Here is a 13,614-nt window from a genome sequence, read left to right as displayed (position 1 = left end):
GCGCACGTGGAAAAACGGACTGTGTTTGCAAAATGTACAATGTTGACGACAGCGTATCGGTAAAATGTGACTGTGAAAGCAGTGCGAGTGTGAGTGACACAGTGGGTCAGGGGTCAGATAGGAATCCTATTCTGATAGCAAACCTAGAAATGCGTGTTGTGAATGAAAAAGATAAAGTCGAGCACGCCACAAATGTTAGTAGCTGTAAAGTCACTCGAAGTGTGAATAAGCCCTTTTCTTTTTTACAGTGGAATGTAAACGGCTTGTACTCCAAATTAACTGACACGGAATTTGTAAATTATGTAGGGAGTTTCGATTTTGTTTGCCTTGTAGAAACGTTTATGGATGAATTCACGTCAACTTGATGGTTTGATGGTTATTCACTTTTTGTTAAACCAGCAGTGAAGTTTACTAAGCAGGGCCGAAGGTCAGGCGGTGTATTGTGCCTAATAAGAAATGAGTTTGCTCCCTTTGTGCGTAAACTTGATGTTGAATGTTCTAACTTCATTGTTTTTGTCCTTGATAAAAGCCTCTTTGGAATTTCTAAGGATATTTTGTATGCGTGTGCTTATGTTCCGCCCGAGGGCTCGCCGTATTACTCGTTTTTTGATCTGGATAATGGTGTTTCTCTACCAGAAGAATGTTTGACTGAGTGTTTGTTGACAGAAGGTGATGTTTATGTCGTGTTGTCGGGTGACCTGAATAGCAGAACAGCCAATACGTCCCAGCCTGTATTACAAGATCATGATGTTTTTGATTTATTGCACAAAAGTCAGTCAGTTTGCGGGAATCGAAAATCACAAGATCAGACATTGAATAGTTATGGTAAATATTTGTTAAATATGTGCACTGCACTTGGACTGTGTATTCTTAATGGTGTGTGTAATGGGGATTTGCAGGGCTGTTTTACCTACATGTCAGAGAGGGGGAGTAGTGTTAATGATTATTTTTTGCTGTCTTATGATTTATTTGCAATTACTCTGTCTTCGAGCGAACTATTGGTGGCTGGCCGGATTGAGTCAGATCATATGCCAGTTGAATTTCATGTTACGTTCCCATGTGATAATGTTTATCATGATATGCGTGAGAATGCAGATTGCTTTATTGAGAAGTATGTTTGGGATATCAAGAAGGCAGAAACGTATGTGAATTTGATGTGTGCAGATGATATGTGTGCAAGGTTAGAGTCTGCCCAAAATATGATCGAATCTGATATGAATGGAGCTTTGAAATTATTTAACACTTGTGTTAAGGAAAGTGCTGACTGCATGAAGAAAATAATTTATTTGAAGTCAAATAATCAATCGGATGATTGGTTCGATCAAGAGTGTAGAATAACCCGAAACAATGTGTGGAGGTTGTTAAGCAGATGTAATCAGCCTGAAGACATTCACGCTCGCAATGTTTATTGTTTAGCCAGACGGGAATATAAAAACATGTTAGAAAGAAAGAAAAGATTGTATAATGATTTGACATTACAAAAACTTATTGAATCTGTTAATGATCAACAAGAATTTTGGAATATAATGCATAAATTATCCTCAAAACGAAAACAAATAAAGAACAACATACCAGTTGATACCTGGTTTCAGCATTTCAAAGTATTATTGGAAAAAGATGTAATTGAGGCTGAAGAAATTGAATATGAAGACGATGAAGGTATCTTGAATCGTCCTATTTCAAAAGAAGAAGTGTTGATTTCAATGAGAAAGTTAAAACCTCAAAAGTCTGCTGGGCCTGATGGAATAATAGGAGAACTTTTGAAAAATGTTTTTTCTCCAGGGATTGAATTTTTGGTACACCTGTTTAATTTTTTGTTTTCCAAGGGTGTATTTCCAGAAAGTTGGACAGAGTCCATTGTTATCCCTTTGTTTAACCCGTTAGGGACCACGATCCCATATATGGGATCGGTGAAACAATTGCACATAGAAGAAGTTTGGTTGGAGATTAATTTCATATCTGTGTTAGAGATTATCAAGGGACACAACCTCTAACATTGAAATGTGATACGTCGGTAATCTCCCTTGTTTTGAAGTCACCAGCTGTCATTTGATATCGCCAAGCGCCGTTTTGAAAGCAAAGATGACAACGTCACGAAGGTAAGCAAATATTGCCATGTCTAATAACATTTTTGTAAAGGTATTAAGAATAAAAGTTGTTGTTTACATCATTATCCGAAATGTGTCTTCAAAGTTTTGTCTCTGAGTCTGTCAGCATGCTTGCAATGTATTCATAAACTGCGATCCCATATATGGGATCGTGGTCCCGAGAGGGTAGGGGTTTTCCGTTTTTGGTTATTTGAAGTATGATTGGTGTTTCTTGCAGAACATTCAATGTGAACCAAGTAGTAAGCATTCTGGAAGACCTAGGGACTTTTGAAGAAGCTACAGTCTACATTGAGCCCCCTGCTGTTGGTGAGGACACGGATGAGGACAGCGGTGATGAGGATGATGGGGGAGTGGTGTCAGATGGAATGACAACAATGTTGTGAATGTAGTCTCCAACAAAGTTGGCGTCTACCCTATGAAAATGGCCACCAGATGGTCAAGAGCGCAGAAAAAGGCAGTGCAGATTGGGCAACCATCCCTCATCAAGCACTATAATAACACCATGGGCGGCGTGGACAGATGCGATCAGAACATCTCCAAGTACCGCACACAGATCAGGTCAAAGAAGTGGACGTGGCCCCTGGTGGCTTATTGCATCGATCTTTGTGTTCAGCAGGCATGGCATCTCTATAGAGCTACCCCTAAAGCTGCTGATGATCCCATGGACCTTCTGGCCTTCCGTCGATCCATTGCTCAAGCATACCTTGCTCGTGGTCCTCGTCACGCACATCCAGGACGCCCACGCGGATTCTCTCCACTTCATCACAGGGTTCCAGACCAGATACGGTTTGACCGCCTGGATCATCTTGTGCAACCTTGGGCCACACAGCTGAAGTGCATCCACTGCGGCATGAAAACCAAACACCGGTGTGTAAAGTGCAAAGTCGGCGTTCACGATCGCTGTTTCATCCAGTACCACACCCAGTGATAGGACATATGACAGTTTCATCTCTTATCTTGCTGCTTCATCATCGTTTTATCCGTTGTCGTTCGCAATGAAGAGACATATCATTTCTTCCTGGCTTTCCTAGGAATGGGAGAACTCTATTTCCTGCCTCTACGTTTTGTTCGGTATTATTTGGCTTCAAAGATATTGAATTGATATATTTTATTCCTTTATGGCACCCACGATCATGTTTTGATTATCACAAGCAGTGAATGGACAGAATATCAAGTATCTTTTGTTGTATCACAGCCAGTGAATGAACAAATAATTGCCACTTCTTCAGTTGTCATGTGTAATGAATTGACAAAATCGTCACCATTTTCCTCCATTACCATGCTCAGCCAATTGACATTTGATCACCCCCCCCCCCCATTCCCCGTTATTATAATGAGTAAATTGAGAAATGTTCTCTTTGAGAATAGTGAAACAACTCCTTTATGTCACTGTCACGAATTATGTTGCAAAAATACTTGGTTTGGTGAGTTTGTTTTTACAGTAATTTTTTTAGGATTTTCAGTGTTATTTTGCTTCAAAGTACACAAAAAGTACAATTTCTTTTGTGTTATAGTTCACAACTGATGTGCTGGGGAACATGTACCTGAATCATCTTATCTGTTTCATTAAACCTGCTTAAATGAAGTTTCAATCCTCTTGTGTTGTATTTCGTGTTTTATGAAAACCCCTGCCCTTTCGGGACCACGATCCCATATATGGGATCGGCATATTTTGCCTCCAAAACCTACTTTATTCTTAAAATTAACACAAATTTTTGTCTAATATGTTAATGTTACATAATAATCTCCATAATATCGAAAAATGGAGCCAAAAAAAAATTGGTCCCTAATGGGTTAAGAAAGGCGATGTGAATGATCAAAATAATTATCGTGGAATTTCGCTGTGTAATGTCAGTAGCAAGGTCTATAGTACTGTGATTAATAACAGGTTGCAAGAATGGATTGAATGTAATAACAGTACGGGTGAATATCAAGCTGGTTTTAAAAATAATTATTCCACTATTGATCATATGTTTACACTGTTGGCCTTTGTACAGAAACAATTTTCTTTGCATCGTAAGCTGTATGTTGCCTTAATAGATTTTGAGAAGGCGTTTGATTCCATCAACAGAGCTTTGCTCTGGCCAATTCTGTTAAAAAATGGTATAAGAGGGAAACTCTTTAGGTGTGTGAAGAGTATGTATGATAATGTAAAAATAAAAGTGAGATGTGGAGCAAAGTTTACGGATTATATTAATTGTACATTTGGTGTTAAACAGGGCGATGTATGTAGCCCAGTTTTATTTTCTCTCTTTATTAATGAGTTAGCACTTGAGATAATTGAGAATGGAAGACATGGTGCCACATTTACTGATGATTATTTGGAATTGTTTATTCTTTTGCTTGCTGATGATTTATTGTTGTTATCAGAGACTGTTGTGGGTCTACAGATTCAGTTAAATAATTTACGCAGGGCAGTGTCCTCTCTTCATTTAAAGGTAAACATGAGTAAAAGTAACATTATTGTGTTTAGGAAAGGTGGATATTTGAGTGCAAGGGAAAGATGGACATATGGGGTTGATATTTTACCTGTTGTAAACGTGTATAAGTATTTAGGAATATTGTTTTCAACTCGACTCAGTTTCACTGCTGCCTGTAGTGATCTCTCAAGCCGGGCCAAAAATGCTCTGATGTGTATTATACAAAGATTATCTGTGCTTAATAATAATAGTTTGCATGTTTTTTTGAAGTTGTTTGATTCCCAAGTACAACCAATAGTACAGTATGGTGCTGAGATATGGGGATTGGATAAAGCTGCTCTGCAGTGTGAAAAAGTCCATTTATTTGCATTGAAGAAGTTCTTAGGAGTTCGTATGCGAACACCTAATGACCTGGTATATGGCGAGACAAACAGATATCCGATATATTTGAATTCTATTTTAAGATGCGTTAGCTACTGGATGAAATTGTTAAAGATGGAGGCGCACAGACTTCCTCGTAAATCATATGATATGTTGTATAAAATGGATGAGAGTGGTAAAAAGAACTGGGCCTCAAGTGTCCGTTGTAAATTGTATGAGTACGGTTTTGGTTTTGTGTGGTTGAATCAGGGCGTTGTTCACGAAAAAGATGTTTTGCGTGTTTATAGGGAAAGGTTGGTCGATTGCAGATAGCAAGAGTGGGATTATCTTATTCAAAATAGTGATAGATTTGTTGTTTATTGGACATTTTGTACTGTACATGACATTAAACCCTATCTTTTGTTGAATGTGGATAGACATCTTAAGTTTATTATGACTAGGTTTCGATTCGGTATTTCAGAAATAAATGTGCATGCTAACCGATATAAACAGCATGATGCCGATCAGTTGATGTGTCCCCTTTGTAAAGAAAAGAAAGAAGATGAAGTCCATTTTGTTTTGTGTTGTCCATACTTAAACAGATTAAGAGAAACATTTATCCCATTTAAATATTATAAAAACCCAAGCACTTTTAGACTCAGCTTGCTCCTGGCTTCACCTCAAGAAACTGTTGTTAGAAATGTATCCTTGTATTTGTATAAAGCCTTTAAATTAAGAGATGTTTTAACCCCTAGTTAAATAACGTGTAATGTATGTTTTAATCCGTAGTGTTGTGCGATTATTATGTTGTACCTTTTTTGCACCTGATGAGTTAAATTATTTGCAACGTTAATCATTTGTTCACACTCCGATCCTTCATAAGGGGCTATGGCCTATTGAATAAATTATCTGCGTCTGCGTCTGCGTCTCTCTCTCTCTCTCTCTCTCTCTCTCTCTCTCTCTCTCTCTCTCTCTCTCTCTCTCTCTCTCTCTCTCTCTCTCTCTCTCTCTTTCTCTATCTCTCTCTCTTTCTCTCTCTCCCCCCAAATTTGAATAATGATCCTAAGCAACACAACGCATATTTTTACACAACGAAACACAACTGACAACACTCCATCACTACTCAACTCAACTCAACTCAACTCAACTCAAATTTTATTGGCTGATCACTAGCCACTGGAATAATTACAACCGTTATATGATCACAACGAAAAGACTTCTTGTCTGTTACTTAGTTATATCAGAGCAACTTATAATACAAGTTATCTGGTTATATACATGAACCAGTACAAACTTAATCAAGGTATAACTCTGGGATACAAACCATGCAGCTTCATTACTGCATACCAAAAATATAATCAAATATTGTGTGTTTGTGTGTGTGTGTGTGTGTGTGTGTGTGGGGGGTGTTCTGTTGTCCCCGACTTGTTTTTTAGTTTGTGATAAATAACGTATTGATTGATTTGTTATCTTTATAATGACAAAAATTGTGATCTATTCAGGTAATGGAGTTCCAGTGTTACCACTGGCTATCCTGAAATAAAAAGCATGCTATTTTTCACCTGGCGTGAACCCTCTTCAACTCGCGGCGGAATTATTTTAATTGCTCGTCAATTTCAATCGTCAATTGCAATCGTCAATTTCGTCAATTTCAAGGAGACACTCTTTGAGGCCATGTTCAAGGGACACAACTTTTTTTTTACTTGTGATGGCTTACCTGTTATCTCTGTTGCTACGAAATTACGTCCCCTGTCTGCTTAACTAATATCGACAGAAAAGAGTAGCATGATTAAACAAATTCAAACAACCGGGTTTCAGTGCCCATGCCCTAAACAGACTATTTTTTTGCCTAACGGATCCAATGCTCAATGAACAAAAGCACTGTCAGAACCCCTGAGCATTGATTTTAGTCTGTTTCTAGCCTCCAATTATCAATATTTAGTTATGCCAACTAAATGTTTCGATGTTTAGTAAGAAATAAAATAATTACCTGTTTAAAAACAATATTCACTGATGAGACCCAAAAGAAACAACGCGTGTAGTTTGCAGGAACTTCGCGCACTGCAATGCTCATCAATGATCCGTTTCAGTTTCGTTTCCGTCGTTGTCTCGGTTATGATAAGTTAGTAGAGACTGTGTTAATTTTTGTTCACAAGCTTTAGAAGAATTAGAAAGAAAGTCTGGAATGTGGACAGGGAGAAGGTTGGCGCCTATTACGCCTTCAGACGGGTCTATGTAGTCGGCTAGACGTTAAACAATTAAAAGAAACCCTCTATTATAGGCAAAATAGACACGAATCGAAGCTGAGGTGTGTCGCCGAGTTAGCATTAAAATGGCTGAGGTGCGTCGCCTTGCGCGGCTGAGGTGTGCAGCCGAAAAATCTTCGAGTGTCCCCACAGATTAAAGAAATATGACGCTCCTGCTATATTTTAATCATATAATTTGAGCCAGATGTCAAGGAATGACCACTGATTACATTAAAAGTGTGTTCATCTCTTGTCAGGTGCTTGAATTTCTATAGTAACTACGGAAAGTCATAATTTACTCAGAATACGCTTCAATAGGTGTAAATATTTGAAGTACAACGTTCACAAACACACTGAAAACATGAAACGGGTCGATCAGCAGATAAACTTACCCCTCAGGCGAAAGTGCAAACAATTTTTATGTTATGATATGTCGTGTGTGTGAAATTATGGGTGTTTTTGTGGAGTAACTTACAGCGCTGGGTGAGAAAATTTGCTGAGGTGCGCATCCGAAAATTGGCTGAGGTGATTTCACAGTGACGTCGCGATATAACCTTGAATGGTTGAAAACGACGTTAAACACCAAATAAAGAAAGAAAGAAAGAATTTCACAGTGCAGCCGGGTATACGGTGTGTAGTCTGTGCTCGTAGCAAACACTAAAGTTATATGCGCTATGACCGGAAAACGCACAATCCTGACGCCATCATGGATGACGTAATGCCCCATAAAACGCGAACTAAGTTGAGCTCTACGACTCTTATAACTTTATCGTTATCTTCAAGGGGTGTACTTTCGAAAAATAAATAGTTTTCGTTATATAATTGAATATAAAACGGTGAAAACTACTTTGATGAACGGCAACCAGGTAGAAAAAATTCCTTCAATTTTCTACAATCGCCACGTTAGAATCATATTTTAAATGTCAAAATCTGATGCAGCAAAGAAAGGGCTAACTTTGTATCATAAAGCCAAACTGTGCATATTTTGTCGGGGTAACTCCTTAACGGAGCGTCTCATATGTTTTGGGGGTATAATTACAGTGCTATAAATCTACAGAAAGCTGACGACATTTGTCGGGGTAACTCCTTAACGGAGCGTCTTTTGGGGGTAAAATTGCAGTGCTATAAATCTACAGAAAGCTGACGACATTTGTCGGGAGCTTGAACTGACAGCAAAGCAAACCAAGGAGATGTTAGTAGCCTCTGCACATGTAGACAAAGTGACAAAGACAATCGTTCAAACGAGTTCAACACTGATTCACAGAGAAAAAGATATGGGGAGGACAGAGATAGAAGAGCGTCTGTGGACTTCAATGTGTGTGGTCGGTCATAATTATGAGTAAAAGAAAACAAGTTGCCAAGCATGGAGAAATATCTGCAGTACGTGTTCAAGGTAAAACCATGTCATTATAAAATACCGCAGTGTCAAACGCCATTGAAGCAAACAGGTCTACAGAGACTGTGAACGAGGAAAGAGATCGGCATTATCTGGCTGCAGTAACATCGAAGAACAAACGTTTTGGTTACTTTTTGGCGTCACGTTAGCAAAAACATTTTTCTTATATATTTTAACACCACAACACTAAATCTAAAGTTGTGGGGCAATATTCCAAACCATCGGTGAGAAAAACGTTGGTTTGTGTGTATGTTTTCCTTCTTTGGCGTTACTATTCTCGTTTAGAGGGTTGGGTTAAATAAACGGACATAACACTTAAACCGCTTGACAGAAATTCTATAACTGTAAATCATTCGAAAGGGAAGGCATTCATGTACATGTTTGTGCCACTTAAAATGACGTCATTATCTGTTTGTGCCTGTAGTTTTGACGTCATTTGATAGGCTAAAAACATAATGAGGCAAGTAATCGGCTTTGGTTTTCAGTGAAAAACATTTGAACAGTTCCAAAGGAATGAAACATACACATGTTAAAATCAAAAGAATAAGTAAGGCAAATTAAAAAGAGCATCTTAATATAATTTGCAGGTTTAAACCGTTTGATTGTGAGTAGTTTCAACGCAGTATATTCGGCTATACTGATAGCGCGCTGATGCCAGGTGTAAACAAAGCGTTGTCGCCAACTTCACGGAAAGTGTCCCCCATTCAAAACAAAATGTTTCTCTTTGAAACCACCTACAGCTTAAATTCATAATTGTGAGAATGAGTAAGGTTTGTTTTTAGTACGTTTGTTTTTCTACGAAAAATATACACGTTAACGAACATACGAACCGATTTGCTGTAGATCTGTCCTCACTCAAGTACACGCCTCTTTGTCAATAAATAGCCTGACAAGCCAAACTATTATGTTCATTGATGTGTCCTGCGTTGATATGTGAAATATTAACATTCAAAACAGTCTGTAGTGTATTGTGCAAACATTCAAAAAGAGATGAAGCAGTCAAAATTGTGTGGCAGCGCACCGCCGCAACGTCTGAATCGGATAAAAAATTGACTCCGTGTGTTGAAAACCATACAGCATCAACAAATCCTAGCCAACAATCGCTTGGCGGTACGGCAGCGTACGCTCGGTATAGCATTGAATATACGAGGTGGTTCAAGGTAGAATCTGTTGGAAAAAGTTATATTCCTTTTCGTTATAATTATTTACTTGTTTGTTGTTGAGGGTTGTATTTGTTGGACGCACAAAACTCGATTTCTTATACCTATAGCTTCTTAATGTATATGTCGTGCCGAATTCACATAATTGCCGATTCCGCTTAATGGGAAAACATTTTTGTCCATTTCGCGTAATCGGCAAAACGCTGCCCAATACGCGTAATCGGCAGCGTTTTGCCGAAATCGCGTAATCGCGTAAAGGCCTCTAAAACTTGCCTATTTCGCGAATTCGGCAGCCGCAAGTTAAGTGTGCGTGTGTGCGTGCGTACGTGTGTATGTGTGTGTGTGTGTGTGTGTGTGTGTGTGTGTGGTCGATCTCTCTCTCTCTCTCTCTCTCTCTCTCTCTCTCTCTCTCTCTCTCTCTCTCTCTCTCTCTCTCTCTCTCTCTCTCTCTCTCTCTCTCTCTCTCTATCTCTCTTTAACAGTGTCAATGACAGTATAACAGAAAGGAACACGAGCCACACACAGAGTGAACGGTTTGTGAGCATATCCTCAGGAAATACTTGTTCTCGTGTGCCCGTATTATCAATCGAACAAGGGGCCTTAGTGATTGAAACTCACAAACAATACCAAATTTAAACTTCTAGTAAGTTTTCATTTTGCTGATAGCAGAGGAACAGTCAGCATGGACGGCAAGGATCGTGCGCGTTTTGATGAACAAATGAAAAATGAAAAGCTTTCCAAGTACACATTGCCCAACGCAGACGACTACCGGTACGTGGTGAATGTCTTGTCTGGCGATGGAGATCAAAAGAACAGAAACGTTTACTACATTAAGGAGAAGTTTGATCTTGTTGAAGTTGCTGGGATGAAGAAAGTGATCAAAGTAAAAGCTCTCTCTCTCTCCCTCTCTCTGTCTCTCTCTCTCTCTCTCTCTCTGTCTCTCTCTCTGTCTCTCTGTGTCACTCTCTGTGTCCCTCTCTGTGTATCTCTCTGTCTCTGTCTGTGTCTCTGTCTCTCTCAATTCACGAAAATTGTTTTTTCTCTCAACTTTTTTACGTGCTTAAGCTTGTTCGAAACGTGTGTTCATTTTGCATTGACAATCAAGTTTGTTTGTGTGACGTGTTAATGTTTCATTTTGTGTTGATCTCTCTTTCTCTCTCTCTCTCACACAAACACAGACAGACACACACACACACAGAAACAAACACACACACACATACACATGCACACACATACACACACACACACACACACATACACACACACACACACACACACACACACACACACACACACACACACACACACACGCACACACACGTACAAATGTGTAAGTGTTCGCGTTCGTAAATGCAACTGAAATTAATTATAATGATATTGTGCAGATACGGAAAACGCAACAAGAAACTCCCCGGTACATCGTCACCCAAAACGAGCTATTCGACGTTCTGCTTGAGGCGCATGTCAACACTGGGCACGGAGGCGAGAAAAAAACCAAAACAATTCTCCAAGATAAGTACGCGAACATTTTCGGTAAAATGATTAATGTTTTGTGTCGGCCTGTGAAACCTGCCAACGAAAAAAGGCAAATCCAAGCAAAGGCCTGGTTGTGAAACCTGTCAGATCAAAGTCTTTCTGCGACAGAGGCCACGTGGACCTTATCAACATATGGAGTCATCCCCTGACGGCGGCTTCGTGCCAAGAAAAAAGTAGCGCTCAAATGATGTCTTCAAGCAATGCCAAACAACCCTCCCTAAACGTCGGGGACTGTGTCCTACTTCCAGTGTCTGAGTTTGACAGGGGTCGACTCGACGCCAGAAATATCCCCGGAGTCGTGTCTAAAATCACAGAACACGGCGCGTATAGGATCGCTACAAAGCACGGCGTCGTCAATACTGCTTATTCCAGAAACCAGTTACAGAAGGCAGATTGTCAAATCCTACAGCTTCAAGATACAAACCCAGCCGTTTCTTCTTTTAGAAAAATCGCAACTAAGCATTCCGCCCATGGTGGTCAGAGGTATGCAAAATGCGCCTGTCAGACATCCTGCAGCTCCAAGAGATGCGCTTGTAGAAAAAAGCGGCACTCTCTGCCACAGTGACTGCCACCCGAAAAACAGCAAATATAAAAACAAATGAAACTTACTACCTAATTGCATGTCAGCCAAACTATAACCTGTGTTTGTGGTGCTGACAGATGAAAATAGCAACTTAACTTGTATTGTTGAGGAGCGTTCTTTTCACAATTATGCGTAATTCTTGATGTTCATCTATTTGTTTATCTTTTCCTATTGTCGTTCTCTTGTTTCAGAAATAAATGTTTGCCTCGTTTGCATCACTAGTATACTGTGTGTGTGTGTGTGTGTGTGTGTGTGTGTGTGTGTGTGTGTGTGTGTGTGTGTGTGTGTGTACAGTATGTGTGTGTGTGTTTGTGTGTGTTTGTGTGTGTGTGTTTGTGTGTGTGCGTGCGTGCTAAAAAGTATATTATCACATTCATGGTCAGTATCGACGACAACACACACACACACACACATACACACACACACACGCACACACATACACATAAACAAACATACACACTAAACTCACTATTGCCGATTTCGCGTAATGGACAACTTGCCTATTACGCGTAATGGGCTGCCGATTCCGCGTAATCGGCTGCTGAATTCGCGAAATAGGCAAGTTTTAGAGGCGTTTACGCGATTTCGGCAAAACGCCGCTGATTTCACGTATTGGGCAGCGTTTTGCCGATTACGCGAAATGCGCAAAAATGTTGCCCATTACGCGGAATCGGCAATTACGCGAATTCGGCACGGCATATAAACGCTTACCGCTTGGGAACACCCCAAGTGCTCTCCACAGAGAGCGAGCATTTGTCAAACAATATATTTCGCATGGACGTACAGGTATAGATTGGAAACCTTGTTATCACGTTAGAATTAATTAACTCTTTTTTTTCTCTTTTTTTTTAATCAAGAAAAAAAACGTATGGGCAGCTTGAAAAACAAACATTGTTACAACACAAAATAATTATTTTACCTTCGAGAAAAAGTCAGACAATTCAAACCTATGATAGTAGGGAGCCTGCTCGTAGAGCGTTTGGGTCGCGCAATTAAGGATTTTGCATGTTTTAACGTAAACACACGCACGTACGCACGCACGCACGCACGCACACACAAAAACGCACGCGCGCACGCACACACACACACACACACACACATACAGTTACACACACAAACACACACACACACACACACACATACAGTTACACACACACAAACACACACACACACATACAGTTACACACACACACAAACACACACACACACACACACACACACACACACACACACATACACAAAAATAAACCCACAGACAGACAAAATGTCAAACATACACACAGTGAGACAAACCGACACAGACAAACGCACGCACGCACTTATGCACGCAAACAAAGACGTAGAGATGCTTATAGAGAAACACTTACGCAACCCCCCCCCCACAAAAAAAACACGCACACAAACACACAGACAGACAGACTTTGTTCTTGGTAGAGAAATGCATTTCTTTCTGTATCGCTTTCTCTTTAGGTGCAGCTTCCTCGCAGAATGAGAGAGAGAGAGAGAGAGAGAGAGAGAGAGAGAGAGAGAGAGAGAGAGAGAGAGAGAGAGAGAGAGAGAGAGAGAGATAGAGAAGAGAGAGAGAAAGAGAGAGAGAGAGCGAGAGAGAGAGAGACAGAGACAGACAGACAGACAGACAGAGACAGAGACAGACAGATTGATAAACAGACAGAGGGAGAGACAGACAGAAGAACACACAGACAGACAGAGACAAACACACATACAGAGACACACAGACAGACTTTAACAGTGGTCATAACTATTGTACGTGCAATTAGTTTTGTTAAACCACACGTTACGTTCAC

General features: G+C 39.9%; 2 long non-coding RNA genes across 2 annotated transcripts in view; one reads left to right on the top strand and one right to left on the bottom strand.

Annotated features, from left to right (window-relative positions):
- Positions 1-13,614, bottom strand: part of LOC138972868 (uncharacterized) — a 59,015-nt gene that overhangs the window by 26,707 nt on the left and 18,694 nt on the right. The window lies entirely within an intron of this gene.
- On the top strand, positions 2,068-3,442 carry LOC138972866 (uncharacterized). Its single transcript, XR_011457791.1, has 2 exons — positions 2,068-2,099; positions 2,326-3,442. It is a non-coding gene; the product is annotated as an uncharacterized lncRNA (long non-coding RNA).

Source organism: Littorina saxatilis, linkage group LG8 (assembly GCF_037325665.1).
Source record: "Littorina saxatilis isolate snail1 linkage group LG8, US_GU_Lsax_2.0, whole genome shotgun sequence".
Classification (NCBI taxonomy): domain Eukaryota; kingdom Metazoa; phylum Mollusca; class Gastropoda; order Littorinimorpha; family Littorinidae; genus Littorina; species Littorina saxatilis.
Note: the sequence above shows the minus strand (reverse complement) of the source record. Positions and strands in the feature narration are given on the sequence as shown.